This window comes from Hemiscyllium ocellatum, assembly GCF_020745735.1.
Source record: "Hemiscyllium ocellatum isolate sHemOce1 chromosome 27 unlocalized genomic scaffold, sHemOce1.pat.X.cur. SUPER_27_unloc_27, whole genome shotgun sequence".
Classification (NCBI taxonomy): domain Eukaryota; kingdom Metazoa; phylum Chordata; class Chondrichthyes; order Orectolobiformes; family Hemiscylliidae; genus Hemiscyllium; species Hemiscyllium ocellatum.
The window spans coordinates 67,254-78,838 of NW_026867495.1; positions in this window are offsets into that span (position 1 = coordinate 67,254).

The following is an 11,585-nucleotide window of genomic DNA, read 5'->3' on the forward strand; positions in this document are numbered from 1 at the left end:
GCACCAAATGTGCATTTATGTCGAATTTTGTTTCATTTTTCTTGTTTTTATTCCCTGCTCCGATTACTCTCTCAGTCTGGATGGTTATCAGACTGAGAATATTGTGGATTGGGCCTTGATCGATGAATGTTTTATTGTCTGGAAGGTTGTAAAAGGGGGCTCAGCAGAAAGCCAGCTGAGCTGAGAACAGACAACATCTTACTCTGTGGGAACATGGTGAAGAGGACAGAGAAATCAGGGACCTGGAATCCGAGCTGACACCAAGGTACCATGTTATTAGTGCTTTGATTAGCAGTGCCAACCCTCTACCTTTACCTCGCTTCCTATTCAACTTGAATGTCACGTACCCCCTCAATATTCAGATCCAATCCTTGTCATCCTGAAGCCATGTCCCTGTAAGGAGTCTCAGATCATAATTATTCTCTTCAATGTGTGCAGCAATTCATTCAGTTTTGTTACATTGCAGCACACATTCAGCCAGACAGTCTTCAGTTTCAATTTTTGTGTTCTGTAGAATCCAGTTTTGATTTATTAGATTAGAATCCCTACAGTGTGGAAACAGGCCCTTCGGCCAACAAGTCCACACCGACACCCTGAAGAGTAGCCACCCAGACCCATTTCTTTCTGATTAATGAACCTAACACTATGGACAATTTAGCATGGTCATTTGACCTGACCTGCACATCTTTGGACTGGGACATTTACTTTCCGTGTCCCTTTCTATCATTCTCTGATGTTCATTTTCCACATCACTACATTGCTCACCTGCCTTGATTCGGATTGGCCATGAAAAATGCATGTTTATACATTCGCAGTAATAGAAGCAGGAGTAGGCCATTTGGTCCATCGAGCTACTCCACCATTCATTAAGATCATGGCTCATCTATCCATCGTCTCAGCTCCTCTTACCTGCATTATCCTGACTATCCTAAATTCACCTACTATACAAAATCCATCGAACTAAGTCTTGAATATGGCTGCTTCTACTGCTTCCTTGGGCAGAGACTTCCATAGATTCACCACTCTCCGGAAAAGCAGTTCCTTCTCCTCTGTCTTAAACCTACTCCCTAATCTTGTGACCTAGTCTCACTCACCGGCAGAAACGACTAGATAGCGTGGGTCTGGGTGGCATGCTCGTTGGATGGGTCAGTGTGGATTTGATGCGATGAATGGCCTGCTTCCACGCTGTAGTGATTCTATATTTACAGTTGTGTTTGCCATGGACCGCAGCACCAGAAACTCCCACCTTCTGCAAATCGAAAGACAAGTCCCACCCTGCCCTCTTGTACGTGTGTTATCTAATTGCTTAATCATTTCTAGTGAATGCAGCCACACCTCCCGCTGCTGCCAGTAACCTTTACAAAGCTGATGAGACAATGCAATACCTGCAGTACTGAAAATCGTAAGGCTTCTAACGCTACCAGTTACTGATTCACCGCTCCCACTGATGGACAGCATTGGGAATACAATGTTGGAGGCTGAAAGAAATGAGCAGTTTAAAACAAAAAACTACTAACCCTTCACTAGGCTCCCTGCTCAGCACACTTTACTTCAATCACTTCAACTCCACATTAAAACAAATTCCCACTTTCCACCAATATTCTGGATGTCCTCACTCACTCAGTTGCTGTCTCACAAATGAAAGATTTCATTGTAGCTTCTGCTCCCAGTAAGGATGAAACATCCTTGAAAGCTGCTCTGAAAGTCCAGTCTTCACAATGACACTTCTGCTTTCCTTCAGTCCAAATTGTCCGTGCTGACCAGATATCCCAAATTAACATAGTCTCATTTGTCAGCACATAACCCATATCCCTCTCAATTCTCCCTATTACCAGATGCCTTTTAAAATGCTTTAATTATACCAGCCTCCACCACTTCCTCTGGCTGCTCTTTCCATACACACAACACCCTCTGCGTAAGAAGGTGCCTGTAAAGTTCCTTTTAAATATTTCCCCTCTCACCTCAGACCTATGCCCCTTAGTTTTGGAAACCCCTACTCTGGGGAAAAGATTTTGGCTATTCACCCTATCCATGCTCCTTATGAGCTTCTATAAAGTCACCCCTCAGCCCCCAATGATCCAAGAAAACAGCCCAGCCGATTCAGCCTCTCCAGATAGATCAAACCCTCCAACTTTGGCAATAGCCTTGTAAATCTTTTCCAAATCCTTGCAAAAGTTCGTAACACTTTTCCTGTAGCAGCGAAACCAGAACCGAATGCAGTATTCCAAAAGTGGCCTAATCAATGTCCTGTACAGCCGCAACATGACCTCCCAACATCTATATTGAAATGCACTGACCTATAAAAGCAAATATACCAAATACCTTTTTTGCTATCCTGTCTACCTGCGACTCCACTATGAACCAGCACTCCAAGGTATGTTTATTCAACAACACCCCATTAAATGTGTAGATCCTGCCCTGACCTGCCTTTCCAAAATCCATATTTCAAAATGGGTTGAGAAACATATATGCCGTGATTGAATGGTGGAGCAGATCTGATGGACTAAATGGCTTAATTTCTGCACCTATGTTGTATGGTCTCTGCTGTCCTGGACACAGAGAGAATTGGAAGCAGGAATAGGTCATTTATATTTCCAGCTGGCACCAGCATTGAACAGTTCATAACTGGATATAAACATACCTGCATCTAGATGGATAGGCTGAGACTTTTTCACTGGAGCATCAGAGATTGAGAGGTGACCTTAGAGAGGATTATAAAATCATGAGAGGTATAAATGAGGTGAACGGCAAGTATTCTTTCCCTAGTGTGGGTGTTTCAAGATTAGGGAGCAAATTTTGAAGGTGAAGAAAGAAATATTTTAAAAAGACATGAGGGGCACCTTTTTTCTAAAAGATAAAGAGTAGATCGTGTGAGGAATCAATGTCCAGAGGAGTTGCTGGATGCAAGTGCAGTTACAATGTTTAAAAGGCATTTGGATAAGTACATGAATAGGGAAAGTTCGGAGGGATATGGGCCAATCATTGGCAGGTGGGCCAGTTTAGTTTCAGAACACCATCAGCATGGACGTGTTCGACTGAATGGTCTGTTTCTGTGCTGTATGACTCTGTAACTGTTCTGTACTAGTCTTAAAACCATTTTCTTGCCTCCTCCCATAACTTCTTCGTTCTTCAAAGTCACATGAACTCAGCCTTGAATAAATTCAATAACCGACCTAACTGCAGGAAGACATCCTCACTTCTGAACTCAATTCCTCTCGCTGATATACCACTTGCTTTGCTCATTGCTTGCTGCACTTTCTGACAACTGGCAGTGACTGGTGTAGAAGGACACTGAGGCCCCTTTGTCTATCCACACGTCACTCTTGATGAAGTGCTCGTGCCCGAAACGTCAACCCTCCTCCTCCTCAGTTGCTGGCTGACCTACTGTGGTTTTCCAGCGCCACAATATTCAACTCTGATACAGCACAACAGTCCAACGTTGAACACGTACACCTTAGTCCAACACGGGCACCTCCCGATCATAACAAATATTAAGCGTCCAAATGCGAATACGGGAGACAAATGCCGACGCTATTTTATTTTGCCGATTTTTTTTCGCTGTGCCTCGACATTTTATTTCTTTTGCATTTTGTCTGGCTGCTCAACGTTTCTGTCCTTTCCCCAGGGTAGAGGTATTCCAAAACTAGAGGGTAAAGGCTTAGGGTGTGGGAGAAAGATTTTAAAAGATCTGAAAAACTAGGAATAGAACATTTACCCCTTACTGGGCGAAAGTGAGGACTGCAGATGCTGGAGATTAGAGTCGAGAGTGTGGAGCTGGAAAAGCACAGCAGGTCAGGCAGCATCCGAGGACCAGGAGAATTGACGTTTCAGGCAAAACCCTTCATCAGGAAATAGCCATGGGGAACTGCAGGGCTGTAGCCTAATCGAGTGAGTAAGTGGGATGCTGTTGGGAAGGTCGGTGTGAATGGCCTGTAGGGATGATATGGTTCCACTGCCTTAGCCACGTGTATTGTGAGAAATGTAGGAGGAGTGGGTTCCAGTTCGTGGGACATTGACACCAGTCCTGGAGAAGGTGGCATTTGTGCCGTCTCTCTCTTCACATTCTGCCCCCCTGTCCATTTTCTCCCCATTCACTGCCCCCTGCCCATTCTCTCTCCTCACACTGCACCCTCTATTCTCCCCCAACCCTCTGAACCCCAGTCTGTTCCCCTGTCCATTTCCCTCCTTTCTCCACCACCCCAGCGACCCCCTCATCCCCTGCACCCCCACAATCGTCCTTTCTCGTGCCTCAGCCCTCTTTGATCGCTGTATGAAGTCTTTCTCAGGGGAGAGAGAGAATGGATGGTGATGACTTTACCTGGGAAACACGGCATGTGGGAAATAGTTGATATTTAAAATTGAGAATAACTAAAACCGTATATTCAGAAACTTCGTTAAAGTCGGGAAGAATGTTATTTTTTCCAAAACAAAAGCTGCAAAAATCTTTCTGAAACTTGCATTGATGTATGTGCAGTTAGGCCACAACAAAGGAGAGGCTGTAAGGAGTGAATGAGTGAATAAAAGACAAGTCCAACCTTGCCCTCGAGGAGAAAGTGAAAACTGCAGATGCTGGAGATCAGAGTCGAGAGCGTGGTGTTGGAAAAGCTCAGCAGGTCAGGCAGCATCCAAGGGGCAGGAGAATCGCGTTTCGTGCATAAGCACTTGGCACTCGGCCATCGCTCCTTCAATCCCCCTGCGATGGCGCGTGAACTCACTGGTGCCTCCGCAGGTGGGAGGAGCAGGTGAATCCTTTCCGGCACTGACAGCAGGTGAATGGCCTCTCTCCGGTGTGGACCCGCTGGTGGGTCAGCAGTGCAGCTGTCTGAGTGACCCCTCTCCCGCACATGGGGCACGTGAATGGCTTCTCTCCCTTGTGGACCCACTCGTGCGCCTGCAGATGGCAGATCCGACTGAAGCCCTTCCTGCACACTGAGCAGGTGAATGGCCTCTCCCGGTGTGAATGAGTCTGTGGGTTTCCAGCACGGATGGGGAAGGGAATCCTTTCCCACGGTCCCCACATTTCCACGGTTTCCCCATTGAAGGAGCTTTCCTTGTGTTACTCTGGGTTTGAAATTACCAGTCTATCCCCACCGTGAGGGGTGAGAGTTTGATTCCCTAAGCTGAGTAAATGGTTTGAAGCACTTTTCACAGTCAGCGCACTGAATCTCCCTCACTCGGGTGTCTCAGTATTCTTCCTGCCACACCAGTGTCCAAAATCTTTCAAGCAAACATGTCTTCTTGATTGGAATGGCTGCTGATATTCAAGTCCCAATGAATCAAGTGGCTCTGTCAGAAGTTGATGTATCATTTGCTTTCAGATTTCTTTCTGCACGTCTTCCTGCAAGGAAAAATCACAAAATAAGTGACCACTGTCAGTACAGTTAAATGAACATAACATAGGTGGCAATTCCTTTAGATTGCCAGATGCCTGCTGATCACATATTATCCAGGCCACAGAAACCTGAAAACCCTCATGCAGCCAGATAGGCTTAGGTATGTATGGAGGAAAACTTCATTCCAGTGACAATAACATGGAACAAACTGCCTACAAAGATGCTGGAAATGGAGCTGAATCAAGGATATGAAAATGAAATGTTAAGGCTGCTTGAGAAAAGAAAGGCAGTAAAATTGCTGAATGACTTCCTGCTAAAAAAAATGACAAAAAAGGACGTAACTCCATTACTACATTAGAAGGTGAATAATAATTACAAAGAAACTTTTACAACAGCCAACAATATCAGATATACATCATATAGAACAAAGAACAAAGAAATTTTACAGCCCAGGAACAGGCCCTTCAAGCCTGAGCCGATCGAAATGTACTGTCTAAACCTGTTGGTCAATTCCTAAGTATTTGTATCCCTCTACTCCCACCCACTCATGCATTTATCCAGACGCATCTTAAATGAATCTACCGTGCCTGCCTCTACCACCTCTGCTGGCAACGCGTTCCAAACGCCCACCACCCTCTGTGTGAAGTAAAACTTGTTTTCGCTTTGAATAAGTGTTGCCCTTGCTGCGTTCATTGTAATGGTAGCTCTGCCCATCCCTGATTCAGGAAGTCGGATCTCGTTGAACGAAGCTGCTTTTTGAGAGAATTGATTGGCCGTTTTCGCACAAGGCAATGTAAGAAGCAAGGGCTCGTCCGGGATTTGACCCGGGATCTCTCGCACGTCCACACAGTAGAAGGCCCGAAGCGAGAATCATACCCCTAGACCAACGAGCCACACTGCCCAGCGGCCCTGCATTTTTTTAACACGTGCCAATCCCTTAAATGCTGCTCAGATCCATGAGAATCTAACCTTTTAGTTGTGAACATGAGTAAAGAAGCAATCCTTTTCGAGGGTGCAAACTGTACACGTGCCAAACTGAGTGAATACACAAGGAAAATAGCTTTAAGAGAGATAGAAAGTATTTGAGCACCTTTGGAGTGTCTGCCCCCTCCCTGGATTCACTCCAGTTGCTACAAGTGAACAGTGTTTCACCCACCCCTACCTCCCCTCCCCCCTCGCTGCTGGAGGATGGTATATGGAAAGAGGGTGACATTGCTTTGCTCCAAGATACTGCCAAGAGAGAGGAAGTTTCACTCTGAAACTGACGGGGCTGCATCCGCATTGTGACGTCAACAATGGAGGCGGGCCGGACAGCTGCCCTGCAGTTGAGGCACGTGTGGAGGGGAGGACACTTTGCAAATCCCACTCTCCTCCAAGTCAATGCAGTTTGAGTTCAAGCAAAGCAAGGGGTTTAAATTTATTTTAGAAAACCTCCTTTGTGCCGTGGGAAAACTGCTGTCGCGGGAAACGCAGTATTGCAGATTCATAGTAACAGAAGCAGGAGGAGAGGACCATTTGGTCAAGCCTGCTTCGTCATTCATTAAGATCACAGCTCCACCAACCTGCATTATCCCGACTACCTTTAATTCCCCTACCATGCAAAAACCCATCCAACTGTGTCTTCAATATACTTCATGAAGCTGTCTCAACTGCTCTCTTGGGCAGATAATCCCATGGAGTCTCACAGAGTGACACAGATGTACAGCACGGAAACAGACCTTTCAGTCCAACTCGTCCATGCAGCCCAGATATCCTAACCTAATCCAGTCCCATTTGACAGCACTTGGCCCAAATCCTCATAAAACCTTCCTATTCATCTACACAACCAGAAGCATTTTAAATGTTGTAATTATACCAGCCTCCATCACTTTCTCCAGCAGCTCATGCCGTACATGCATCACCCTCTGCGTGAAAAGGTTGCCCCTTATGTCCCTTCTATATCTTTCCCCTCCCCTCCTAAACCTATGCCCTCTAGTCCTGGACTCCCCCATCCCAGGTAAAAGAACTTGTCTATTTGCCATATCCATATCCCTCATGGTTTTATAAACCTCTATACGGTCACCCCTTAGCCTCTGACGCTCCAGAGAAAACAGTCTATTCAACCTCGCCCTATAGCTCAACCCTCCAACACTGGCAACATCCTTGTAAATCTTTTCTGCACCTTTTCTAGTTTCACAACATCTTTCCAATAGGAAGCAGACCAAAATTACATGCAATATTCCAAACGTGGCCTGACCAATGTTCTGTACAGTGGCAACATGAGCTCCCAACATCTATCCTCGATGCTCTGACCAACAAAGGAAAGCACACCAAAAGCCTTCTTTACTATCCTATCTACCTGCGTTTCTACGTTTAAGGAACTATCAACCTGAACTCCAAGGTCTCTTTGTTCAGCAACACTTCCAAGGAACGTACCATTAAGTGTAAAAGTCCTGCTCTGATTTGTTTTTCCAAAATGCAGCACCTCATATTTATCTACATTAACCTCCAAAAGCCACTTCTCAGCCCATTGGCCCATGATCAAGGTCCCGTTGCAATCTGAGGTACCCTTCTTTGCTGTCCACTACACCTCCAATTTTGGTGTCATCTATAAACTTACTAACTATACCTCCTCCGTTTACATACAAATCATTATATAAATCACAAAAAGTAGGGGACCCAGCATCAATCCTTCTGACACACCATTGGTCACAGGCCTTCAGTCTGAAAAGCAACCCTCCATCACCACCCTCTGACTTCTGCCTTCGAGCCAGTTCTGTATCCAAATGGCTAGTTGTCCCTGCATTCCATGAATTCCTGAAGAAGGGCTCATGCCTGAAACGTCGATTCTCCTGCTCCTTGGATCCTGCCTGACCTGCTGCGCTTTTCCAGCAACACATTTTCAGCTTCCATGAGATTAAACCTTGCTCACCAGTCTCCCATGAGGACCCTTGATGAACGCCTTCCTGAAGTCCATATAGATCACGTCTATTGCTCTGCCCTTATCAATCCACTTTGTTACTTCTTCAAAAAACTCAATCATGTTTGTGAGACATGATTTCCCAAGCTTAAAGCCATGCTGACTATGCCTAGTCAATTCTTGCCTTTCCAAATACATGTAAATCCTATCTCTCAGGATTCTCTCCAACAACTTGCCCATCACGGATGTCAGGCTCACCGGTCTATAGTTCCCTGGCTTTTTCTTGCCACCTTTCTTAAATACTGGCACCACAGTAGCCACCCTCTAGCCTTCCGACACCTCACCTGTGACTATGGATGATACAAATATCTCAGTGAGAGGCCCAGCAATCACTTCCCTAGTTTCCCACAGAGTTCTTGGGTACTCCTGATCAGGTCCTTGGGATTTATCCACTTTTATGCATTTCAAGATATCCAGCAATTTCTCATCTGTAATATGGACATTTTTTCAACATGTCAGCATCTATTTTCTCACATTCTATATCTTCCATGCCCATCAGTATACACTGATCCATAATATCCGTTCAGTATCCACCCCCGCCCCCCCCCCATCTACTGCAGCTCCACACAAAGGCCGCCTTGCTGATCTTTCAGGTGCCCTATTATCTCCCTTTTATCCTTTTGTCCTTAAGGTATTTATAAAAACCCTTTGGATTATCATTAACTCTATTTGCCAAAGCTATCTCATGCCCCCTTTTTGCCCTCATGATTCCCCTCTCAAGTATGCTTGTACTGCCTTCATACTCTCAGGATTCACTCCATCTCTCTGTCTATACCTGACATATGCTTCCTTGTTTTTCTTAACCAAAATCTCATTTTTTCTAGTCATCCAGCATTCCCTACATATACCAGCCTTTCCTTTCACCCTAACTGAAATATACTTGTCTGGACTCTTGTTATCTCATATCTGAAGGCTTTCCATTTTCCAGCAACCTGCGAACATCTGCCCCCAATCAGCTTTTGTAGATCTTGCTTAATACCTGAATCTTCCTCCAATTTAGAACTTCAACTTTTAGATCTGATATATTATTTTCAATCACGATTCTAATGTTAATAGAATTGGGGTTGCTGGCCTTAGGTTTTGCACCCTCTCCAGTAGGTACATCCACATTGTGAATTAGAAAATTTCCTTGTACACACTTAACATATTCCTCTTTTTGGCAGATAGGTAAATGGGCAGGAGTTATGCCTTGGGTCCACACTTCATTCATTCCCATCAACCCTACCCCCCATTCCTACCCCAATAGTCCAACGCCACTTTCCTCTGCAACTGCCGAATGTGTGACGCCAGCCCATTTACCTGTTCCCTCCTCACTATCTAAGCGCCCAAACTTACCTTCCAGGTGAAGTGGTACTTTACCTGCACTTCCCAGAACCAGTCTACTGCATTTGCTGCTCACAATGTGGTCTCATCTATATTGGGGAACCGAAGCATAAACTGGGTGACTGCTGAACAGAACATCTACGCTCTGCCTGCAAAAAAGACCCTGAGCTTCCAGCTGCCTGCCAATTCCACACCCCACCCTGTTCCCTGGCCAACATCTGTGTCTCAGGTTTGCTGTATTGTCCCAGTGAAGCTCAGCACCAGCAGAACGAAGAGCACTGGATATTCGACTTGGGGACCATACATCCCTCCGGTCCCAATATCGAATTCAATAATTCTAGGGCCTGAACACCATGGTATCCTCGTCCCTCCCACACACACCAAGCCTTGTTATCACATCGTCTGTCATTCCACACTACTTAGCCACGAACAGTCTCCATTAACAGTTATTCACCCTCCCACGCAGATCGTTATCAACTCCTTTATCTGTCCAACAATTCTTCCTTCGCTTTTGGCTCTGTCCTGATCTCCGCCTTCCTCCCACAATATCTCCTGCATATAAACAGACATTTTCCCAATCACCATCAGTTCTGTGGAAGGGTCACATGCTACTCCTGTTTTTTTTGTTTCTGATATACAGCATCCGCAATTCTTTCAGATTTTTATTGAGAGAGAGTTGGAAATTGTTTCGAGAGACAGAAAGAGAGGGGGGAGGAACAGAACAGATATGAACTGTTGATCTCCGTTGCGACTCAAAACGTAAAATCATTGAAGTGCGATCATTTCCTTTAATCATGAATAGAGACCACTGGCCATCCGTGAGCTTGTGGCGCAACAGTAGCGCGTCTGACCCCACATCAGAAGGTTACGTGTTCAAATCACGTCAGGCTCACTGAACTCGACCAATTACCTTTCAAACCAAGGAAGGAGGATGTTTACTCCGTTTTTCTGTTGAGCCAAATCTTCTTTCCGGAAACTTTCGATCACAGTGAAGCTTTGCTGTCAGTTTGATTTGTGAACACTGAATCAGGGAGGTGGTGTGCCCAGTGTTTGGGTAAATGCTCAGCTCCCCCCAATGTGAGAAATAAAAGACAAACTGTTCATCACGGGATTTAAACACACAGCCGTTTCGTTCAGTTTGTGACAGCGCGGTGTGAAAAACATTATACCGATATTTTTACAACATAATCTAGAGATTATCAGCTTTGTGTTTCAAACTATCAGGAGGTCCCAGCTCCTTCTGTCATAGCAGAGTGACAAACGAGTTCAGATAGAAATGTTTCCCACCAACAGCAAATCCTTTCCTCTCACTGGACACAGTTAAAATTATCTTTATTCAACAGAAGGAGCGGAAACTACAGTCTGACGGCCCCTCTCCACATTAACGGTGAGCCTGAATTGTATAAACGGTGTCAGTAAAATCCAATGGAGGACACTGATTTGGTTCAATCGTTTTTATTTGCCAAGCGTAATTCACCGAGAGGATGCTGCTGTGTGAGACAGCGTGGGGAATTACTGCAGGGCCTCCTGCGCATGGAACACACCGCAACTGATGTGTTTCACCTTCATCAGTTTATTCCCATCTCGGAGAAGAGAGGTTTGATGATTCGGATCATAGGAGGCCGACAGAGAACATGAGAAGAGCACTCAGACCTTCACAAGCTTGTCACCACAGCTGGGTCATCGTGGCCCGTGTATCAGTATGGGACAGTAATCTGCATCTACTGACTGGAAGCACAGCAAATTGGAGTGTTGGTGGGACTATCACACAGGAGAAAACGGCTTCGACAGATCAACTGGAGTGGCTCCCAATGCGCAACTCCACTCACCTCAACTGAATAACTAAACAAATTACTCAGTGATTCAAATGAATACTCGGTTTTGAATCTGCACTGTGTCATGTACCATCGAGAATGATGTCAAAACACTTTCATTGCTGTGATGGAGTATCCTGTTGGGCAGAATATATC